Below are 22642 nucleotides of genomic sequence, written 5' to 3'. Positions count from 1 at the left end.
GGCACAAATCAAGTTACAGAGGGAAGGTATTTCTTAAAATAAAAGGCCTATTGACTAGCACTTTGTCTATTATAGTATGACGGTTAGGAGCCACAAGATGTAGAGGCTCTACTATGTCATTTATTGTTCTTAAGTCCTGGAGCAAATTCCGTCTTCCACTGGGTTGTTATACAGCTCAAAAGTCCGCATGCAAGGCAGAGATGAAGTAAGGAACTGCTCATGAGGTTTTCTGTCAATTCCAACAGCTAAGAAATAGTGAGAGGAGTTGGGACCTCAGAAGGCTTTTAGGACCAAATAGTAGGTTCATGTGTCCAGGAGAAAATGAATATACTTACCAGTAATGTTAATGCTCACCCACAGCTCTTCTGGGAAGATCTAAATTGTTGAAGCATTGTCTTTTTTTAAAAAATAATTAACTAGGATTGGTGATAGATCTTTCAATGTTTGGTAGAGTTCAACTGTGTAGTCATCTAGGCCAGGTTTCTTTTGGGGATTAAATATTTTTATGACCTACTCAATTTCTTCTTTTGTAATGGTTCTGTTTATGTGTTTTACATTTGTACATATCAGTCTGGATAGGACATGAGTTTCAAGGAATTTGTCTTTTTCCTTTAGGTTTTCAAATTTATCAGAGTGTAGCTTTTCATAAAATTCTGATTTTATCTATTTATTTTCGTCTTGTTTTGTTATAACATTACCTCTATCATTTCTTATCCAAGTTATTTGTGTCTTCATTTTCTGCTTTTTGTTTGTTTAGCTTTTTTTTTTTGTTAACTTTGCCAATAGCTTGGAAAAGCAGCTTCTGGTCATATTGATGGTTCAGTTGCTTTTCTATTTTCTTGCTCACTGATTTCAGGTCTGTCTTGTCTTTATAATTTTCTTTCTTCTGGAGACTGTGAGGTTAGGTTGTTGTTCCTTTTCTACATGATGCCAGTGCTGAGCTAGGTCATTAGTTTTGCTTCTCTATCCCTTTTTCAGGAACAGGTTTGAGGCCTTGAATACTAATGAGTGAAGACCAGATGAGTTGTGAGAGGATGTCAAATGTATCATTCAGGAAGAGTGCAGACTGTCATTACAAAGACAGAAGAGGAAGAAAAGACCAAAGTGGATGTCAGAAGAACTTTGAATATTGCACTGGAGCGCAAATAAGCCAATGCACAAGGAATAATTCAAGATACTAAAGAGCTGAACAGAAGATTCCAAAGGGCAGCAAGGGATGACAAAGTAAAATATTACAATGAAATGTGCAAAGAGCTGGAGTCGGAAAATCAAAAGGGCCAAACTCGCTCAGCATATCTTAAGCTCAAGGAACTGAAGAACAAATTTAAACCTCGAGTTGCTATAATCAAGGATGCTTTAGGCAGAATATTAAATAATCCATGTAGTATTAAAAGAAGATGGAAAGAATATACTGAGTAACTATATCAAAAGGAAATGGCAGACACAGAAGAATTTAATGAAATCACATATGAGAAGGAGCCTATTGTGATGAAGTTCAAGCTGCTTTGAAGGACATAGCAAAAAAATAAGGCCCCAGGAAAAGATGGTATACCAATTGACATATTTCAGCTAAAAGATGCTGCCCTGGATGTGCTCACCAAGTTGTGCCAAGAAATCTGGAGAACAACCACTTGGCCAACTGACTGGAAGAGATCTATATTTGTTACCATTCCAAATAAGGGTGACCCAAACTATAGAACAGTATCATTGTTTTCACATGCAAGAAAGAGTCTATTGAAGATTATCCAAAAATGACTGGAACAGCACATCAGTAGAAAACTGCCAGAAGTCCAGGCTGGGCTTAGAAGGGGTCGTGGTAATAGGCATATTGTAACTGATGTAAAACGGATCTTAGCTGAAAGTAGAGAATACCAGAATGTCTATCTCTGTTTCATTGATTATGCAAAGGTGTTTGACTGTGTGAATCATAGTAAACTGTGGCTGACTCTGAGAAGAATGGGAATCCCAGAACACTTGATCGTGCTAATGAGAAACCTATACTTGTACAAAGAGTCTATCATCAGAACAGAGCAAGAAAACACTGCGTGGTTCAAAATTGGAAAAGGTGTATGCCAGGGATGGACCCTATATCCATACCTTTTCAACCTGTATGCAGAACAGATTATCTGAGAGGCTGGGCTCTATGAGGAGAAGTGTGGCATCAGGACTGGTGGAAGATCTATTAACAATCTGCGTTATGCAGATGACACAACCATGTTTGCTGAAACTGAGGAGGACCTGAAATGCTTGCTGCAGAGAGTCAAGGACTGCAGTCTTTCGTATGGATTGAGGCTCAATGTCAAGAAGACAAAGATTCTCACCACTGGACCAATTGGCAGCATCAGGATATTTGGTGAAGAGATTGAAAGTGTTAACAACTCTAGTCTGCTTGGCTCCACAGTCAACATTCTTGGCACCAGTAGTCAGGAAATAAAAAAATGTATTGTAATGGGAAAGTCTGCTGTTAGGGACCTCTCCAGAGTACTTAAGAGCAATGGTGTCACTCTGCAGACTAAGGTGCATCTGATACAGGCCATGGTCTTTGCAATCACTTGTTATGCATCAGAGAGTTGGACAATGACCAAGGAGGATAGAAGGAGAATTGATGCCTTTGAGCTGTAGTACTGGAGAAGAGTATTGAATGTACCCTGGACTATCAAGAAAACAAGCAGATTCACCTTAGAGAGTGTTAAACCGTGCTGCTCCTTGGAGGCAAGGATTCTGAGGCTTTGTCTGACATACTTTGGACATGTTATAAGGAGGAAGAGGTCCTTGGAGAGGGACATCATGCTTGGGAGGGTGGAGAGACCGTGCAGAAGGGGAAAACCCTCTATGAGGTGGATTGATTCAGTGACTGGGGTAATCGGGATGGGTGTGTCAGAGGCAGTGAGATTGGCACAGGACAGAGCAGGGCTTAGGGCTGTTGTACATAGGGTCTCTATGAGTCGCAAGCGACTCAATGGCTCATAACAACAATAACAATTCCTTTTTTATGTGTTTTCTATTGCTAGGAACTGCTTTCTGAGGACTGACTATGCTGTATCCTAAAGCTTTTGGTATGTCTTATTTTCATTACAATTTGTTTCAAGGAACTTTTTTATTCCATCATTTATTTCTTCTATAAGCCAATTGTATACTAGCAGATTATTATTTAGCTTCCTTGTAGGTGGTTTACTCACTTTTACCCTAGTTTCTATTTTTATGACATTGCTCTGACAAGATACATTGCATTATTTCAATATTTTTTAATGTGTTAAGGCTTGTTTTGTGTCCTAGTATATGATCAATTCTAGATAATTTTTAATTCGCAATTGAGAAGAAAGTTAATTGTTTTTTAATTGAGTGTTATACCCTGAATATGTTACAAGGTCTGGTTGGCTGATCATGCATTTCTATTCCTTAGAGTACTGTGTTGGTTCTACCCTGTCTTCTGAAGATTTTTTTGGTAAGTTCTGTATATCTATAATTTCAATTTTTTTCTTCCATATTTTGCAATTTATTCCATACTTGTTCATGTTTGTCCACTTTGATATATTTTTTCTTTTTCCCTGTCTCTGTAGTATTTGCTTTATTAATGGCTTCCCTTCTTTTCTTTCATTATTTGTGCCTTCCACCTAGCTGTTCATTTAACTTTACATCAATATATTTCTTTTAGTTCCCTGTTGCTGTTCCCTATTTATGGCTCCCATTCTTTATTCCAGGAGGGAGCATAGGTAGCCTAGTGGCAAGAAGCTGTGCTGCAATCCTGAAGTCATGCAGTTCGAACCCTCCAGCTGCTCCTCGGGAAAAGGATTAGTAATTTCCTCCTGTGTGATTAAATGCCTCTGAAAACTCTCTAGAGGGTCAGCTATGGTTGGTTCTGACTCTATGCTACACAATAACAACAGCACCACCACATTCTTTCTTGCATCATTTGTACCTTCTATATCTGTTCATATGATTCCTGGTCAATATAGATCTTCTACCTTTCTGTCTCTGAGGTATTAATTGAGTCTGTAATATGCTCTGGTTTTTTAGAAGAAAGATTATTTTGTTTTTTTCCACAATGTTTGAAGCTGCCTAATGCATTCTGTATGATGGTTGTTCATGTGTGCGAGTAATAGCAAGTTTTTGGGGTCATGTGCTTTCTTTTGACTTGTGTTTGAAGTACAGTACTGCTCTTTCCCACAGAAGTGAGGCCCTGGAAACTGGGCCTAGAGTTGAAGGCAGGCAGTGGCTTAAATCTCTGAAGGGCCCTCGGGCCTGCAGCCCTCAGGCCTGCTTCAAATCGGGGTGTTTTTTTTTGTTATAGATTTTTCTAGGTGGTATGGCAATAGTCTGTGCATTGCTGTACAGAGGTAAACACTGTGGCAATGATATGACAAATGTGATAATGGTTACCCATGGTGGACAGTGTTTAAGTGGAGCTATCCAATTAAAACAAGCTTGGAAGCAGGAGTGCATCCACTTCTGAAATGGTTTGCCTCCAGAAACTCTATGAACAGTGCTCAGATCTTCTGTTCATCGAGCCGCTATGAGTCATCTATGACTCAACTGCACCTAACAACAACAACAATGCATTCTTATCATTATGTGAAGATTTTCTTGGTGTGTATTAAGCTATATGTATTATGTCTGCATAAGTTGTTGACAATTCTTTATCATTATGATGTTTATTGATTATTTGCAGACTTAAAATGTTCCCTTTATGGCGGAGGGCAACTTGCTATATCAATAGTCCTTTGTGTTCCTGTCCAATTTAAGAAATTTCACTTTTACTAAAGTGCTTCAAGTTCTCTCTGGACTGCAGTGTAGAATTGCGATAATCTCAACTGAGTGCTGAGTGCCTCTTCTAAAGTTTGTAATTGTCCTTGGTAGTCCACAGTGTGGTTGGAGACCAGTTTCCTGCTGACTGTTGCGCTATCTCTATCTGAGGTGGAATAAGTAGGCAGGGCTCCATAACTCTATGCGGCTGCCCTTTCAGGTCTTGAGCATAGCCTGGTAGGAATCTCTCCTGCCTGCTCCCACCTATTCTGAAGTTTGGAATTGTCCTTTGTGCTGCTGGTGCACCATTCAGCCAGAGACAAAATCCCTCCTGGCTGTACTCTCTGAATATAGTTTGAAGTTGAGGGGGGATATGACCCTGTATCTCTATGTCTCAAGTGTACCTCTATGTCTCATACATAGCCTGGTAGGAATCTCTCCCATCTGTTCTCACCTCTTATAAAGTTCATAGTTGTTCTTGCTGCTACTGGTGCACAATGCAACAATAGACCAACTTTGCCACTGGGTGTACTTTCTTAATCTGTCATTGGGTCAAAGAGGTCAGGGTCCTCTATATGTATGAAATGCCCATCTCAGATCTGGCATCTAGCCTGGTAAGAATCTCTTCTGCCTGATCCCACCTCTTCTAAAGTTTGTTATTGTTCTTGTTGCCACTGGTGTGCAGAGTAGCCAGAGATCAACTTCTCTTTGGCTGCCCTAGACTATTTTTTTTTTTTAGTTTATCCACTCTATCAAAGATTCTGTTTATTTCTCATAGTACAGCAAAGAAATCCATACTTACAAAATTATCACTGTTGACAAATGTTGTTATATGCCATGAAGTCACCTAAAACTCATAGTTAATCTATGTACATTAGCTCTGAAATCTACTCTAAACTGAGCCTATCTCATCATCTCCAGCAGACCTGATCACATTACGCCAGTCACTAAGTTAATCCTTCTCATCCAGGGTCTTCCTTTCCTCCACTGTCTTTCCATGCTTTGTCCATGATGTCTTTATCCAAGGACTGGTCCCTCCTGGCTACATGCCCATAGTATATGTGATGGAGTTTCAAAATCTTTTCTTCCAAGGAGCAGCCTGGTTTCACTCTCTCCAGGCCAGACCTGTTTGTCCTCCAGGCAGTCCATAGTACATTCATTACTCTTCTCCAGCACCACAACTCAAAGGCATCAATCCTTTTTTATCATCTTTAGTTATTGTTTACATTTTGATTCATAGCAAGTAATTGTGAAGACCATGTCCTGGATCAGGGGCATCTTAGTCTACAGAATGACATCGTTGCTCTTCCGTACTCTAGAGAAGTCCCTGACAGCAGGCTTTCCCAATGCAATTCATCTTTTGATTTCTTGATTATTGTTGCCAACAGTGTTGCTTGCAGAACCAAGTAAACTAAAGTTATCAATAATCTTAATCTCTTCTCTGTCCATCATGAAGCTACCAATTGGCCTAGTGTAGAGAATCTGCATTCTTCATGTTAAGCCTCAATCCATATTGAAGACTGTAATCTTTGACCTTCTGCAGTAAATGCCTCATGTTTTTTTCAGTTTCTGCAAGCAAGTTTGTGTAATCTGTATAATGCAGGTTGTTGAGGAGGATTCCTCCAATCCTGATACCACATTCCTCCTTGTAAAGTCTGGCTTCCTGAATGCTCTCTTCAGCATATAAAATGAAAAGATGGAGACAGGACGCATGCTTGGTGCATTTCTTTGATTTTGAACCACGTAGTGTTTCTTTGCTTTGTTCTGAGGACTGCTTCCTGGTCCGAATATAGTTTTCACATGAGCACAATTTCGTGTTCTAGGATTCCTACTCAACTCAAGGTTAGCCACAATTTGTTGTGAACCACACAGTCAAATGTCTTTGCATAGTCAATGAAACACAGATAGATATTCTTCTGGTACTGTTTTCAACCAAGATCCATCTAACGTTGGCTATGATGTCCCTAGTGCTAGGGCCTTTTCTATACCCAGCCTGCTCATCTGGCAGTTCTCTGCTGATATTCTGTCCCAGTCATTTCTGGATAATGCTCAACAGGAACTTGTTTGCATGGATATTAGTGATATCATTTGGTAATTTATACACTTCAAGGTTAAAAATAGAATAATTATATTTAAAATAAAAATATTACTGTTTAAATTGGTATGACATTTTTAAAATCAAGATGAAGAATTTAAATTCAGTGGTCATACATTTGTATTCACTATTATTGCAAAGATATTGTTCTAAAAATTACGATTGCTTTGTTGTTGTTGTTGTTGTTATGTGTTGTTGAGTCGCCTGTAACTCATAGTGACCCTATGTACAACCTCTGTAAAGCTTGCCTTGCCCTGAGCCAGTCTCACTGATTCTGACATACCTACCTCCATTGCCCCAGTTACTGTGTCTGTCCATCTCATCTGGGATCTTCCTCTCTTGCACTGTCTCTCCACGCTTCCAAGCATGATGTCCTTCTCCAGGGACCGGTCTCTCCTGACCATGCACAGGAACACAAACATCACAAGACTTCCTGATACATAAGATTTGGACTTAAATCCTTCTAAGCACAAGATAGGCATCAGCATGAGAGACCAGCACCATTGTCAGGTACAACATATCACAGAAGTGATTAGTGGCCTAAGCCATCATATCAAGCAGTGGCTGTGCAGAGGGAGGTGCTGAGGAGCAGCTGGTGGATTCTGATCACAAGCCTTTGAGTTGACAGCACGATGCCTTACCCACTAGGTCACCAGAGAATCCTACATAATAAGATGGCTACAAATGTGTTCATCTGAATCATAAATTTGTGATGTTAACTGATTTGAGTAAGGCTGTCTTTGTGTTTTTGACAGTAAATTCAAGTCCTATGTCTAGAAAAAAGTTGACATTCTCAGAATAAATTCTTGTAAATAGAATATTACATAATTAAATAGCCAATATCAAGAACAATTCAACCCAAAATTTCTTCTCATCATCCTGACATTGGAATCCCAGTGTACATGTGTGGAACATTTACTGTAATCACCTCCTTAACCCTGGCTCAGTTGTATTTTCTCTGTGAAATGTTGGGTTTTTTTTTATGTTGCAACCCACATAGTATGTAAGTGAGTGTGAGCAGAACTTTAAAAAGTGTGAAATCACTTTCAGAGATTTCTCACAGTCTTTCTTTGGTGCCTGCTACTAAACTCACTTAATCAACACCCTGATAAATGCTGTATCCACCTAATTGGAATAACTGCCAAGGAAAGAATCCACGTAGTTCATTTCAGTAACTTCAGACAATAGGTGAAATGCGCACAGAGTCCATTTAAATAGCACCCCTGATGTTGTCTGTAGGCCCAAAACAGGTGTGAATTGGTATTTGCCAGCACAAACTTCCCACTGTGCCGTCTCTTTTATTTTTTCGGCATTGTGCTGCTTTCCTATTCTATTACAGCTGTTATATTAGGTTCCTTTGCTTTAGATGAGGAAGTCAAACTCCCTGAAGTTAAGATTCCTCAGTAACATCTTCACATGAGCATAATGCTGAAAAGAAAATTATTTTGAAAGAGTGTAATGATTATTGAGTAATTATAGTGAAATAAAATGTAGTCAGCATACTTAAAAAAACAAACCCAATAAAAACCCAAACTTTTAAATACCACTGCATCATAACAATTTTCAAATTTCTAATATAAAAAAATACCAAAGCATTTTCATCCTTACATGTATCTCTTCTGCATTTCTTGAAATTAATATTAAAAATTTGAATAGTTTTTATGTTGGTTTTCTTTTTCTTTTTTTTCTCTCTCTCTCAAAATGACTAGGTGGTAAAATATATTTTTCCAGTTTCATTTTCTGGTTTTTACATTGTTGTATAAATGGGTATGACCTTTTGATAATCAAGATGAGTGATTAATTAACACATTTACTTTTTTCTCCAGATTCTGTGCTAATTAACCATATTCTACTATATTTTCCCAGTTTCTCTTAAAACTAAATCCATATGCAAAATGTCTCTGTCTTCCTACATGTTTGTTTATTTATCTTGTGAATCTGGTTGCTGAAATCTGTTCATAAAAGAAGTTCAGGCTGGGAATCTAAGAGTAGGAGTGAGGAACATTAGGACTAATTTCCCCTCAAGTCCCTGATGTATGTTCTCACCATCAACTTTGGCATTGAACTAAGTGATAAAATTCATGAAGCTCTAAAAGGAAAGGGTGGGTGACATGATAGAGATTATTTACTTCCCAGTTCTTATTTCTAGATAATTGATTTAGATTCTGACAAAATTCCAGTTAGTTTCAAGTTTGCTTCGTCTGTGGACAGCCAGAATTCCCAAGATCTTTTTTCGAGCTCCTTCCCATTTTTCAAGGAGCACTGGTGATGTGGAACATACATAAAGTGATGGACTGCCAACAGAAAGGTTGGAAGTTCTAATCCATTAGTTGTTCCTGGAGTGAAAGAGGGCAGACTCCTTTTAGGAAGATGTACAGCCCCTGAAGCACGATGGAAGGTCTCTATGAGTAAATCATGAGTCCATGGCAGTAGATTGATTTTTACTCCCATTATACTGTAGCTATTAGCAAAAATCAAGTAGATGATGTTTTCTTCAAGTAAATCAAATAAATACTCTCATTACAAGAGATTGCTCCACTGCACTGTTTCTGCATTCTTTTACATTCCAATCACTTACTCATTAATCAGTTTACTCTGTCCTTTATAACTTCTTCTCTGTATAACAAGTTGCTATTGAGGTTACTCATGGAGTATGCTCCTACTCAAACATGGGTGCCAGAGTAGAACTAACTATGCTCCATAGAGTTGTGTTTGGTTTGTTGTTGTTGTTTTTAATGGCTGATTTTTTCTGAAGTAGATCTCCAGGTCGATTTCCCACGACATCGTTGGGGTGGACTCAAAACTCCTGCCTTTCAGTTAGCAGCAAGGACTTAATCAGTTGGTACCACTCCTCAGTCCCGGATGACAGGTAAGGTTGAGTACATATTGCAGATGTCTAAGTTTTGTAAACTTAGTAATTAAAACCCTCATCTATTGTCTTTTAATCAGAACTAACTTACAGCTGACCCTCCAGTGGATTTTAAAAGGCTATATATCACACAGGAGGAGATTATCCACTTTTCTCCTACAAAGCAGCTGGCATATTAGAACCTGTGGGTTGGTTGGCAGACAAATCCTTACTTTGAAAGATCACTGTGGACATTTAAATATAGTCTTCTCTACTGGTGCTGTAATGATTTAGCTCTAGACACAACTCAATGCAAAGGCTTTGAAGCCTTCTCTTTCTCTCTAAGCAACAAGTTAAACTTGAGTCTGGTCTCCTCTCAAGTCTTTCCTTTCCACTTTAAAGAAGTTTAAAGAAAAACACACCCAAAGATCAGATAATACAAATTTATTATCACATTTGTTTAGTATATAATCTGGCTGTCATTGTTATTCTTGAAGGTGGTGGGTGTGTTGTTGTGTGTCATTGAGTCAAAACAAACTTATAGTTGACCCTCCATCAGGTTTTCATAGACAGTAAATAGTACAGGGGGAGATTGTCCGTCCTTCCCCTATGGAACAGCTGGAAGATTCAAACCATGTAAGTGCCTTTGGAATTGTAGTATAATAGGACTTGAAACAAACCATATGCAGGCAAACCTGGAAAGGTGTACTGTGAAAGAAACTGACCACTAAAAGACAGCATGAAGATCTTTGGAGTAATGGTGAATACAATGATATCAGACATGGTGAGGGAAGTCAGATAATCTCTTAACATATTTTTTTTAAAACCCCAAAAGTCCTATATGGATCCCTACTCATGGTAATCTTCCCACACTGTAAATCTTCATGGGACAAGTCTGTCTCATCTTTCATCCCTGGGGCAGACCTTTCTGCTAACCATTTACTACTATTTTAGCAACCCACCTTCTGGTTAGGTGATATTTACTGTTTTACACCATCACTTCAACATGGAACTACAGTTGTTCCTCCACTAAGTTTGGCAGTAAAGTGTGTGAGAGGAGATTGCCTATCTTTTCCTCAGCAAGCAGCTGGTGGATTTGAACGACCTGCCTTTGTGTTGCCAGCACAGCTCCTTATTACTAGGCCACCAGATCTCCCTTTCCATTAGGTTAGCAGCTTAAAACACCAAGCCAGGTGAACTTAAATAGAAAACTCTGATAGACTAGTGCACAGGGAGTTTCACTGGTGGCTTAATGAGTAGAGAGTTGCACTGGTTCAAATCCGTTAGCCACTTTAGAGGAAAGATGGGCAATCTTCTCATGCCATTTACTGCCTCTGATGACTTGCTAGAGGGTCAGTTATGATTTGGTTTTGACTTTATGGTACTGAGGAAAGAGATTTCTTACATGCTGACTGCACACAGCACATAAAATACAAAGCAGACTGAAGGGGTCACATGATAAGAACTTGAGAATCTGGGCTAAGTAGGTACTGCTGATTGTGATTTGAAGGTAATCATGAAAACTGTGTTGAAGGTTTTAAACTAACAATCTACTGAATTTAACAAATATTTAATAAGCACTGCCGTGCAAATTTCTAAATTTACCTTCATGGAACACAGCTAAAAAATTTACACCCTAATTCATCTACTTCAAACATTGATACAAAAGATGCTGTAGTGCCCTTCATTTCAGTTCTAATTATTTAATTTTATATTATACTTCAGCATCACAAAAATAAACGCATAGCTTTCAAACACTGAAGTGAAAATAAAAATGTGTTGGGATTCAAGAGCAATTTTTTTGAGAAATATCTAATGTAATAATGCCTTTTTGGAACAGATGGCAAATTGTAACTTTTATTTTTGCAGAGCACATATTGTTAACACTTGACCTGGTATGTTCCTTTTGGATAATTGTAACATGATAAAGCGAAGAAAAAACAACTAAAACTGTTACCCTGTTAGCAACTAGGATTAATTTGATAAAGCAAAGCATTGCTAAATAATCTGGCAAAACATGAGGTATTTTGTATATCTATTTTAGGAACTAGTCATTGCAAAGAACACTGACAAGCAGGTATGTTGCAAATCTCAGATTAATTAAAATGCTGTTTAACAAGCACTATTAGAATGCTAAAGCATTTTCACCCCCCCTCCCCCATGATTGCTGTCACAAGCTGGGTTTCAGTTGTGTTTGCTGGGTTTCCTATCCATTTAAATGTTTGAATTCCCCATCCCCAACCTCCATTCCTTTGCATTGAAGTGAACCCAAGCACAGCAACATTAGCCTAATGCATGAGAACAATGAGATGGAAAAAAAAAGACTGAAGAAGTAAGTCTAATTACTCTAGTTTCATAGAATAAGCTTTTAAGGCTAAGTTCACACTAGGGCAATTACCCACCTAATTGCTCTAGTTTGAAGCTGGTTTGAAAAGATGTTTTCAGCAATGTGAGGGAAAACATGCAAATTCTGAGGATTGGTTTGATCCCTGTTGCCCTTTTTATTAACAAAAGCCCCTTGAAGTATTGCGATGACATTCCTTGAATAGGCTTCTAATGTATCACAAAGCCTTTCCTGATGGAGTACAAGCCAGTGTGGAATACTAACCTAACTAATAACCACTCAGTGAACAGAAAATAGTGTCTGAGAATGTGTGCATCTCCTTTTGTACAGCTGGGCATATCTAGCAACGTGAGATGTAATGAATATGTTCATTTTAAAAGCTTTTAAAATTTGTTTCACTTAAGCATATTATCTAATCCTCTTAACTGTAAATTCTACCTATGGATTAGAACTGTTGGGTGAAATACTCAGTGAGAGGGCATTTATTTGCCAAGTAATATCGGAAGAGAATGTTTCTTTGGAAGTCAGAAAGAAAGGACAGATGAACAAAAAGAAGGATAAACAGAGGCAGACAAGAAGAACTAAAGGAATGTGGGAAGGAAGAGAGAGAGAAGGAAGGAAAGGAAAGAAGTAAGTGAGGAGTAGGAGGAGGAAGCAAAGGAAAGTAAGGGGTAGGATGAGCTTAAAGTGAAGACTGAGATAGTGTGACTGTGACATTGTGAAGTTGTTCATGTCTAAGTTTCTAACAGGGTTGCTGTAGATTGGCATCTTTGAGGAACTGCTTGGATGTAAAAGTGGAGAAATAAAAAGGGGATCATTCAAAGCAAAGGTAAGTCAAAGGTTAAAGAAAGGTCTAAGCCAACCTTCTCACTGTAATCAAAAGAAAACTAAGTTTTGGAGGACTGATAGAGTCACATAACATGGCCAGTTCCCAGATACACCTGCTTTAACTTGCAGTCTGTCTGATAACTTTCCTTGTGGGGAGAATAGTGGAACCTTGGAGTTCTTGGGTTGTAAAAGGAGGGAAAAAATGTCCTTTAGTCCTTTAACTGTAGTTTAGATGAATATCAAAACTATATAAAACCAGACATCACAGTGAGAACCAGGGTTTTCAACAGGTTCATTCCAGTATGAACTTCAGTTGAGAATTTGCATTTTCGCTTCAGGTATACTGAATAAGAATCTGCATTTTACTAGTGAAGAAGTCTATCTTTTGCTTTTCAGAGAGGAGTGAACTGAGGGGGTGGAGGGGGGACGGTAGAGAAAAAAGTGCAACAATGAATGAATGGAAATACAAAATCTCTGTAAATGTTCATTAAAATTAAAAAAATAAAATTTAAATAAAAATCTGCATTCTAACTAGTTCTCCACTTGATTCTTATTTATCTCCGTGATTTGTATGCATACATAAGTATCTTGTTAAAATGTAGGTTCTCATTTAGTAATCTGGGGTAGATATGTGCATTATCAGTGAGATTTGATGCCCTTTCCAGAATACTGTCACTTCAAACTCATACTTACTGCCATCTACTGGTTCAGACTCACAGTGATCCTCCATTGATTTTCTGAGGCTGTAAATCTTGAAGGGAAGAAACTGCCCATCTTTCTACCAAACAGCAGATGGTGGATGAACTGCCTTTTGATTAGAAGCACAACACCCTAAAGGACTAGGCCACAAGAATGAATATTTAGTTCAATTCTGCTGTTTCTTTGCCCATTTCCACTCTAATATTACTTAAGAGCACTGGATTGCTTTGCCAGGCAAGCCAGGCTTGGCCTAGGGTTTAAGGCGGCAGCACAGGGCATCAAGCACAGTCTTTCATTGTTTTCATTTAAACATTCCTCTAGGTCATATAGCCCGGGTGTACAAGTTGCCGTACCACGTTCACTTTTGGTTGCTGTGAGGCTGAACACCGTGACACTGTGTTAATGTGTTAATGTGTCAAATGCATTAATGATTGGCTACCCAATGCGGACAGAGAGTGGGGTGGAGCTCCCCGATTAAACAAGCGTGGAAGGAGGAGTGGCGTCCACTTCCATAATAGCTTGCCTCCTGAAACCCTATGAACCTGGAGAGAGGATGAAAGGCACCCAAGCGTCCTCGAGGACTCTCCTTCATATGGTCGCTATAAGTCATCTGCACCTCAAAGGCACTTAGCAACAACAACAACATCTAAAATGCAAGATAGTTTAAAGTAGATATTGTTTCAATTTTGTTTTGTTGTTTGTAATTTTTCTTCTTAAATTCACCTCTAAAATTGGGTAGGAGGAGGGATTAAGATACCAAACAGATATAATGGGAAGAAAAGATATAGTTCATAAAACTATATCTTTGTAAAGCATCACTGAAAGATTTTCTCCTTAAAGTTAAGAACAGTAAATGGGGGGGGGGGGGGGGCGGGGGGAATGTATGGTTCAAACTACATAGAAAGTCATGGCTGTTGTAATGTGCCCTTGAGTCGCTTGAGACTCATAGTGACCCTCTGTATAACAGATCTAAATTTTGTTCTAAAGTTGTCCTGAGGCAACTTTGACACACCTACCCACATTACTCCAGTCACTGAGTCAATCCATCTCATCGAGGGTCTTTCCCTCCTGCACTTCCTCCCCCCTCCCAAGCATAATGCTCCTCTCCAAGGAATGGTCCCTCCCTACAACATGTCCAAAGTATGTCAAATGGAGCTTCAGAATCCTTGTCTGGTTTTACCCTCTTTAAAACAAGCATATAGAACAAATAGGCAGTCCATGATATATTCAATACTCTTCTCTAGCACCACAGCTCAAAGGCATAAATCTCCCTCCATTGTTCCTAGTCATTGTCCAGCTTTCTAATGCATAGCACGTAATTGCAAAGACCATGTGCTGGATCAGGTGCACCTTAGTCTCCAGACTGACGTCATTGCTCTTCATTACTCTGGAGATGTCCCTCACAGCAGACTTTTCCAGTGCAATTCATCTTTTTATTTCCTGGCTGCTGATACCAAGGGTGCTGATTGTGGAGCCAAGTAAACGGAAGCTGTTAACAATCTCAGTCTCCTCTACATCTATCATGATGCTACCAATTGGCCCGGTGATGAGAATCTTTGTTTTCTTGATGTTGCGTTTCAATCCATATTGAAGGTTGCAGTTCTGGACCTTCTGCAGCAAGTGCTTCAGGTATTTCTCAGTTTCAGGAAGCAAGATTATGTCATCTGCATAATGCAGGTTATTGATGAGTTTTCCTGCAATTCTGATGCCACATTCCTCCTTATAGAGTCCAGCCTCTCAGATGATCTCTTCTGCTTAAATTGAGAAAGTATGGAGACAGGACACATCCCTTGTGTACACCCTCCCCAGTTTTAAACCATGCAGTGTTACCTCGTTCTGTTCTGACAACTGCCTCCAGGTCAAAGGTTTCACATAAGTACCATCAAGTGTTCTGGGATTCCTATTCTTAGAGTTAGCCACAGTTTCCTGTGATCCACAGTGTCAAATGCCTTTGCATCATCAGTGAAACACAGAAGGACATTCCTCTGGTATTTTCTGTTTTTGGCTGAGATAATAAATTACGCTTCTCTTTATGCTGCAAAATTTTGTTCAAATAATATTTTTACACATGAATCAGTAATACACTTTAGTTATTTTGAAGATTTCTTTTAAGAAAACATATATTCTCTTTGGTTCACTTAGTGATTATTAAAAGGAACTGTAACATCTAGTACAATTTTCCTATTTCCCATTGTTCCACCTATCACAGACATCACTAATTAATCACCGTACTAGAGAGAACTAACTGATTTATATTAGCTTGTCATCTGTTCTTTAGATGAAAGCTCAGCAAACTTTTTCTGAATTGTTCGATAATAAATATTTCAGGATTTGTGAGCCATTAGATCTCACCTCTGGTGCTGTAGCTCAAAAACAGTTGCAGAGAATGTGTAAAAGAGTAATCATTGCTGCTTTCCAGTAAACCTCACAAAAATTACTGTTAGACCAGATTTTCCCTGTAAACAAGTTTGCTGTCCTTGCTTCAGAGACCGTATTACTATTCCACCTGATGGCAGCAATCTGTTAATTTCACTTAAAAAAAAATACAGGAAGAAGTAATCTCTTGATCCTGAAAACAAGATTCTATGAAGTGACTGCACTCTAATTACTTTCTCTTTATCAGCAGCCCCAATCTAATGTGGATCGTGAAAGAAAGACAATTAATTCACACATAGAAGTGTACTTGCCCATGACTCGGGTTTTGTGATGATTCTTATAACCTCTAGGCATCTTTACTTTTGAAGACCCCTTTTTTCCATTAAGATAAATTGTGTTTTACAACTGCATTGGTCTAATGTTGCTATTGTTAGGTTACACTGAGTCAAATAAGACTTATAACGACCCCATAAGCGATAGAACTAAACCCCATCTTCTCCTGTGCCCTCTGCAACATTTCTGATACACTTGGTCCCATTATTGTAGTGACAGTGTAATTGCATCTCAAAAAGGGTCTTCTAGTCTTTCACTGACCCTCTACATTTCCATATATAATGTTTCTAAAAATTCATTTTCTAAAGAATAACTCCTTCCTAACAGCATGTCCAAAGCTTGTAAAGAGCACTCTGGCTGCACTTTTCCCAAGACATCTGTTTGCTCTTTCAACAATCCACAATTTATTCAGAACTCTTTCCTAACACCATGAATCAAAGGCATCAATTCTTCTCTTTATTGGTCTGAATACAAGTAAAATTATTAACTCTAATATTAACTTTTTTACTTCTTATTTAAATCCTAAATACATGATTATAAGGCTAAAATATACCAAATAAATCTTTGAAGATGATATCCTGTTAGATACACATTCCCATGGATATAAATTAGTGTATTTCTTAAAAAAATGAAAGCAAATATATGTGGCACAATGAAGATCCTGTAAATACATACATGGAAACTTGTATAAATTGGAGGGTGATTGTTGTTAGGTGCATCAAGTAGGCTCAGACTCAAAGTGACTCTGTACAACAGATTGTAGCTCTGTTTGATCCTGCATCATCCTAATGATCTCTATTATGCCCAAGACCATTGCTACAGTCACTGCATCAATACATCAAATTGAAAGTTTTCTTTTTTCATTGAACTTTTTTTTTCCAAGTATACTGTCCCTTTGCAGAGTTTGGCTTTTTCTGATAGCATGATCAATGTGTAATTAGATGACGTCTCGCCATCCTTGCTTCTAACGAGTATTCTGGTCTCATTTCTTCTAAGACAGATTTGTTTGATCTTCTGAAAGTCTGTGATATATGTAAACCTTTCCCTAATACTATAATTCTACAATATAAAGGCATCAATTCTTCAATCTTCCTAATTTATCATCCATATTTATCTTCCATATTTATCATGCAACATTTTTTAAGATAATTGAATACTATGGCTTGGGTCAAGTGCACCTTAGTTTCTAAAGTTATATCCTTTAATAAGTACGTGGTATCCTAAATAAGGAGAAGAGCTGATGGTGAAATGGTTAAGTAGGCAGCTGTTGATAACTGAAAGGTTTCAAGTTTAAGCCCACCAGCTGCTGCCTGGAAGAAGGATGTAGCAGTCCTCTTACATAAATGTTTCAGCCTTGGGAACCCTAAGGGGCAGTTCTCTTCTGTTCTATGTGATCACTATGAGTCAGAATCAACTTGACAGCAATGGTTTCTGCTTTGGCTACTATAAATAAGAGACAATTGATTTTTAATAAAATGTATCAGAACATGTTTCTCTCTCTATGAAAAACAAATATAGTAGCCAAATAAAGTATTCCTCTTAAACCATTAAATATTAAAATACATACTGGTAATTAAATCTGGATGTAAAAGACAATACAAAAACTAAAAGGTCAAATTTTTTAAACTAAAAATATTTTCTGTCACTGCAAATGTTCCAATTTTAAAAAAAGCAACATTAAAAATTATTAACTATTTAAAGTTTTAGAATTTCATTATGGCAAAGAATACTCATTGTATATAAAAACCATTCTGCACCCTGGTAAAGTGTTTTAGAAGACATTAAACCAATAAATAAATAGTTTTAACTGGGAAGAAGTAGCCAAAGACAATGTAACCAAAAGCAACAATGAGTAAACTATTTAATGTAACAGTTCATTTAAGGTAAATCTGACTTACCTACAAAGACACTAAAATAATTATAAATCCATTAGTAATAAAGACATAAAGTAGAAACAATATTAAAATAATTTAATACATATACCATTAACAAATTAAAAATTCTTACAATGTCAGAATTATCACATCTCTAGGATATGTTGTTGTTAGGTCACCTTGAGTCAAGTACAAACCATAGTGACCCAAGAGCAACAGATCTGAACTCTGTTCTGTCTTGTGCCATCCTCACACTTCCTGACACACTAAAACCTATTACAACAATCACTGTGTCAGTCCACCTGGTTGAGAGTCTTCATCTCTTGTACTGACCATCTACCTTTCCAAGCATGATGTCCCTCTCCAAGGAATAGCCTCTCCTAGCAATATGCCTGAAGTATGTGAAACACAGCTTTATCATCTTTGCCTCCAAGGAGCTCTGTGACTGCATTTTCTCTAAGAAATATTTGTTCTTTTGGCAGTCCATAGGATATTTAGTACTCTTCTCCAACACCATAGCTTAAAGGTATCAATTCTTCTATAATCTTCATTCATTATCTGCCCTCAGAGACACAGCAAGTGATCAGAAAGATTGTAGTATGAATTAGGTGTGCCTTAGTCATCAAACTGACATCACTGCTCCTCAGTAATTTGGAGAGATCCCTGACTGTAGACTTTCTGAGTATAAGTCTCCTGATTTCCTGACTGCCATTACAAGGATGCTGATAGTAGATCTATGTAAGATGAAGCTGTTAACAGTTTCAGTCTTTTCTCCATTTATCATGATGTTGCCGGTTAGTCCAGTGGTAAGAACTTTTGTTTTCTTAATATTGAGATGAAATTCATTGAAGGATGTATGCTATGACCTTCTGAAACAAGTATTTCAAATCCTCCTCACTTTCAATAGGTAAGATTGTGACATCTGCATGACCCAAGTTATTTATGATTCTTCCTCTTATCTTGATGCCACTTTTTCTTCATAGATTTCAGCTTCTAAAATAATTTGCTTAACATATGGATTAAATATATATGGAGAGAGGATACAACTCTGCAGCACAAATTTCTTCATTTTAAGCCATGCTGGTTTTTTTTTTTGTTTGTTTGTTTTATTTTTCTCTGTTCACACAACAACTTCTTGGACTAAGTATAGGTTTCACATGATCACACGCTTTTGCATATTCAATAAAGCACAATTATACATTCTTCAAGTTTTTGGTGGGGTTTTTTTTAATTTTAAACCACTATTCATCTGACATTAGTAATGATATCTCTGGTACCATGGCCTCTTCTAATTCCTGCTTGAAATCTTAAATCTGCAGTTCCTGTCTATGTACTCTTCTAGCCATGTTTTGGGGTTTTTTGGGGCGGAGGGTGCAGGGCAGTCCAAAACATTTATCTGTGTTTCTGTAGAATGTGGGAGTAGATCAAAAAGCAATCCTTGGAACAGAATAAAGTTTGTCATGAGGCATGATTTCAAATCAGAAAAGCTGTGTCCCAGTGTTATATAATTCATTTTACCAAATTTATTCAATTTTTATACAAGCAGATAACCTCATTAACTTGACTGTATTAAGAAGATTGTGGCAGCAGAACTGGAAGGAAACTCATCAACAGCTTGCAATATGCAGATGATACAATCTTCTGTTCTGAAAGCGAACTTGAAATACTGATGAATATCAAATACTGTATACTTTGATATGGATTACTTCTTCAACTTAAAACTCAAACTCATTGCCATAGATTGTAGTTAGTTGTGGTTATTAGGAGCTGTTAAGTTGAGTATGACTCATAGAAACCCTATGAACAACAAGTCAGAACACTGTCCTATCTTATGGAATTCTTCCCATACTAATACAATATTGAATAGGAGTGACGATAGTGGGCATCCTTGCCTAGACTTTTTTGCAAAAGGAAACGATTTTCATTTCTTTTCATGAAGGATGTTGCTGGCTATTGATTTTGTGTATAAGCTCTTACTTGTGTTGACAAAATGATCTATTATTCCTCTTTTGTTGAGCATTTTAATTGGAAAATGGTGTAGCATTTTGTCAGATGCCCTTAAATTTTTTTTTCCTTTTCTTGCAGCTTGAGGAATGCAGAGCCCTTCCATTTTTATTCTCCAATTCCAGCTCTCTGCATATTCCATTAAACTATTTTACTTCATCTTCTCAAGCTTCCCTGTTTAATCTTCTGTTCAGCTTTTTTCACTTAAGCATCTTTTCAATGCTCTAGTTCAATTTTCAGAGTCTTTTATGGCATCCATGTAGGGTTTTTTCTTTCTCCTGTATAATGAATGACCTTTTGGTCTCTTTACATATGATATCCTTGATAAAATCCCACTTCAAGACATTCTTAAGATGATTTTGAAATTCAGGTGGAATAAAATCGAGATCATTTTTTGGTTCTTGTAGACTTGTTTTATTTTCTTCAACCTCAATTTGAACTTGCACAGGAAGTATATGATTTTCTCATATCTCTAAGATATGATAAAAGGCAATCTGTGAAAAACCTCTTTGGAGATGGATTTTTGCAATATTTAGTAATATTTGCTATTGTTACGTGACATAGAGTTGAGGGTGACTCATAAGACTTTATAAACAAAAGACTTGAACCTTGTCCTGCCATATTTCTTCCACATGATTTCTAATAATACTTTAATTCATTGCTGCAGTAACTGTGTCAATACATCTCATTAAGAGTCTTCCTATATTCTTTCTACCCTCTACCTTGCCTAGCTTGATGGAATTTTCCAAGGAATAACCTCAATTAGCAATATTCCCAAAACATGTGAGATGAAGCTTTGTGTCACTGCCTCCAAGGAGCCTTCTGGGTACACTTTCAATAAAACATATTTCCTTGTTCTTTTGGTAGTTCATGAGATAGTCAGTGTTCTTCTCTAACACCATACTGCAAATGCATCAATTCTCTTCTGGTAAAGAGAACAAGAACAGCATAGAAAGAGTCATATCTGACATCCAGCAACTGCACAAGGAGGAACTGCCTCCATCAACAACATACACAGCACAAAACCAGCTCCCATGTTGCCAGACAAGTCACCCACACTTTAACACATCTTTCTACTCATCCCAAAACCAATCTTAATGGTCTACTAGTTCTGAAATCTGTTTTGATACCTTATATACCATACAGAACTATATTAGGGTTATCAGCAGCAAGATACAATCTCTTAGTCAAGACAGCTTCTAAACTATGCTTGCAGGCACCACAGCCTACAAGAGCCTTACAGCTTTAGGCTAGTGATACAAAGCTCTTAATTCTTCCAATCATGGCTCTTTCTCTTAGACTTCCAACAAATTTTGGGAAATGCTTTTAGCTCTGGTTCTATTAGGTAAGAGGCCCAAAGTCAACTCTGTCTTATGTTGAGTCTCTAGTTTTCTTCTGCAGCCACTGCTGCTACTACTATAGGTCTAGTTGGCCCAAGAATCTATAGCCCCAAAGGACACACACTGCATGTCTACTCCTTCTTTGCTAGGGGTGAGATTCTCAAATTATGCTGCTGAATCTGCTCAGTCCCTTGTGGATAGGATAACACACCCCAATTGCATATTCCTACCTATTCACATGGCAAAGTCAATGGCTAGGAATGCCATTTTGAACAATGAAACCTTAACTACAACTCTTGTCATCCTTATTCATTGTCCAGCTCAAAGAGCATAGCAAATGATTAAAAAGACATGGCCTCAAACAGGAACATCTTAGTCTTCAAACCGTTATCATTGCTCCTCAGTAATTTGGAGAGGTCCCTAACTACAGTCCTTACCACTGCAATAAGTCTCCTGATCTCCTGATTGCTGGTACCAACAGGATTGATTGTGGATCCAAATAAGGTGAAATCATTGACGATAGCAATCTTCTTTCCATCTGTCATTATGCTGTCTATTGGTTCCGTGGTGAGAATTTTTTTTTCTTAATGTTGAGATGTAATTTATATTGAAGGCTGTAGGGTTTTTTGTTTTTGTTTTATTTCAGTCTATCAATTAAGGTGCACCTGACCCAGGCTATTATCTTTGCAATTAGCTGTTATGCATCAGAGAGCTGGAAAATGACTAAGGATGACAGAAGAATTGAGGCCTTCGAATGGTGGTGTTGGAGAAGAATCTTGAACATACCATGAACTCCCAAGAAAACAAATCATTCTGTGTGGGAGAGGGTGGAAATAAGTTTCTCCTTGGAAGCTAGGATTTTGAATATCTGTCTCACATACTTTTGTGATGTGGCAAGGAGACACTAGTCCTTGGAGACGGACATCATGCTCAGAAGGGTGGAGTGACAGCACAGGACAGGAAAATCCCAAATGAGATGGATTGATACAATAATTAGGACAATGGAGGTTGGTGTGTCAGAATTAGTAAGACTGGCTCAGGACAGGGCAGGCTTCAGAGTTACTGTACATAGGGTCACTATGGGTCACAGATGACTTGACAGCACATAACAGCAACAATAACAACATGTCTTTGATTTCTGCTACAAGCATTTAAAAT

The sequence above is a fragment of the Elephantulus edwardii genome, unplaced genomic scaffold (genome assembly GCF_000299155.1).
Source record: "Elephantulus edwardii isolate Elephantulus edwardi_28Jun2011 unplaced genomic scaffold, EleEdw1.0 scaffold00067, whole genome shotgun sequence".
NCBI classification, from domain to species: domain Eukaryota; kingdom Metazoa; phylum Chordata; class Mammalia; order Macroscelidea; family Macroscelididae; genus Elephantulus; species Elephantulus edwardii.
The sequence above is the reverse complement of the archived record's forward strand: the minus strand, read 5'-3'. Positions refer to the sequence as shown.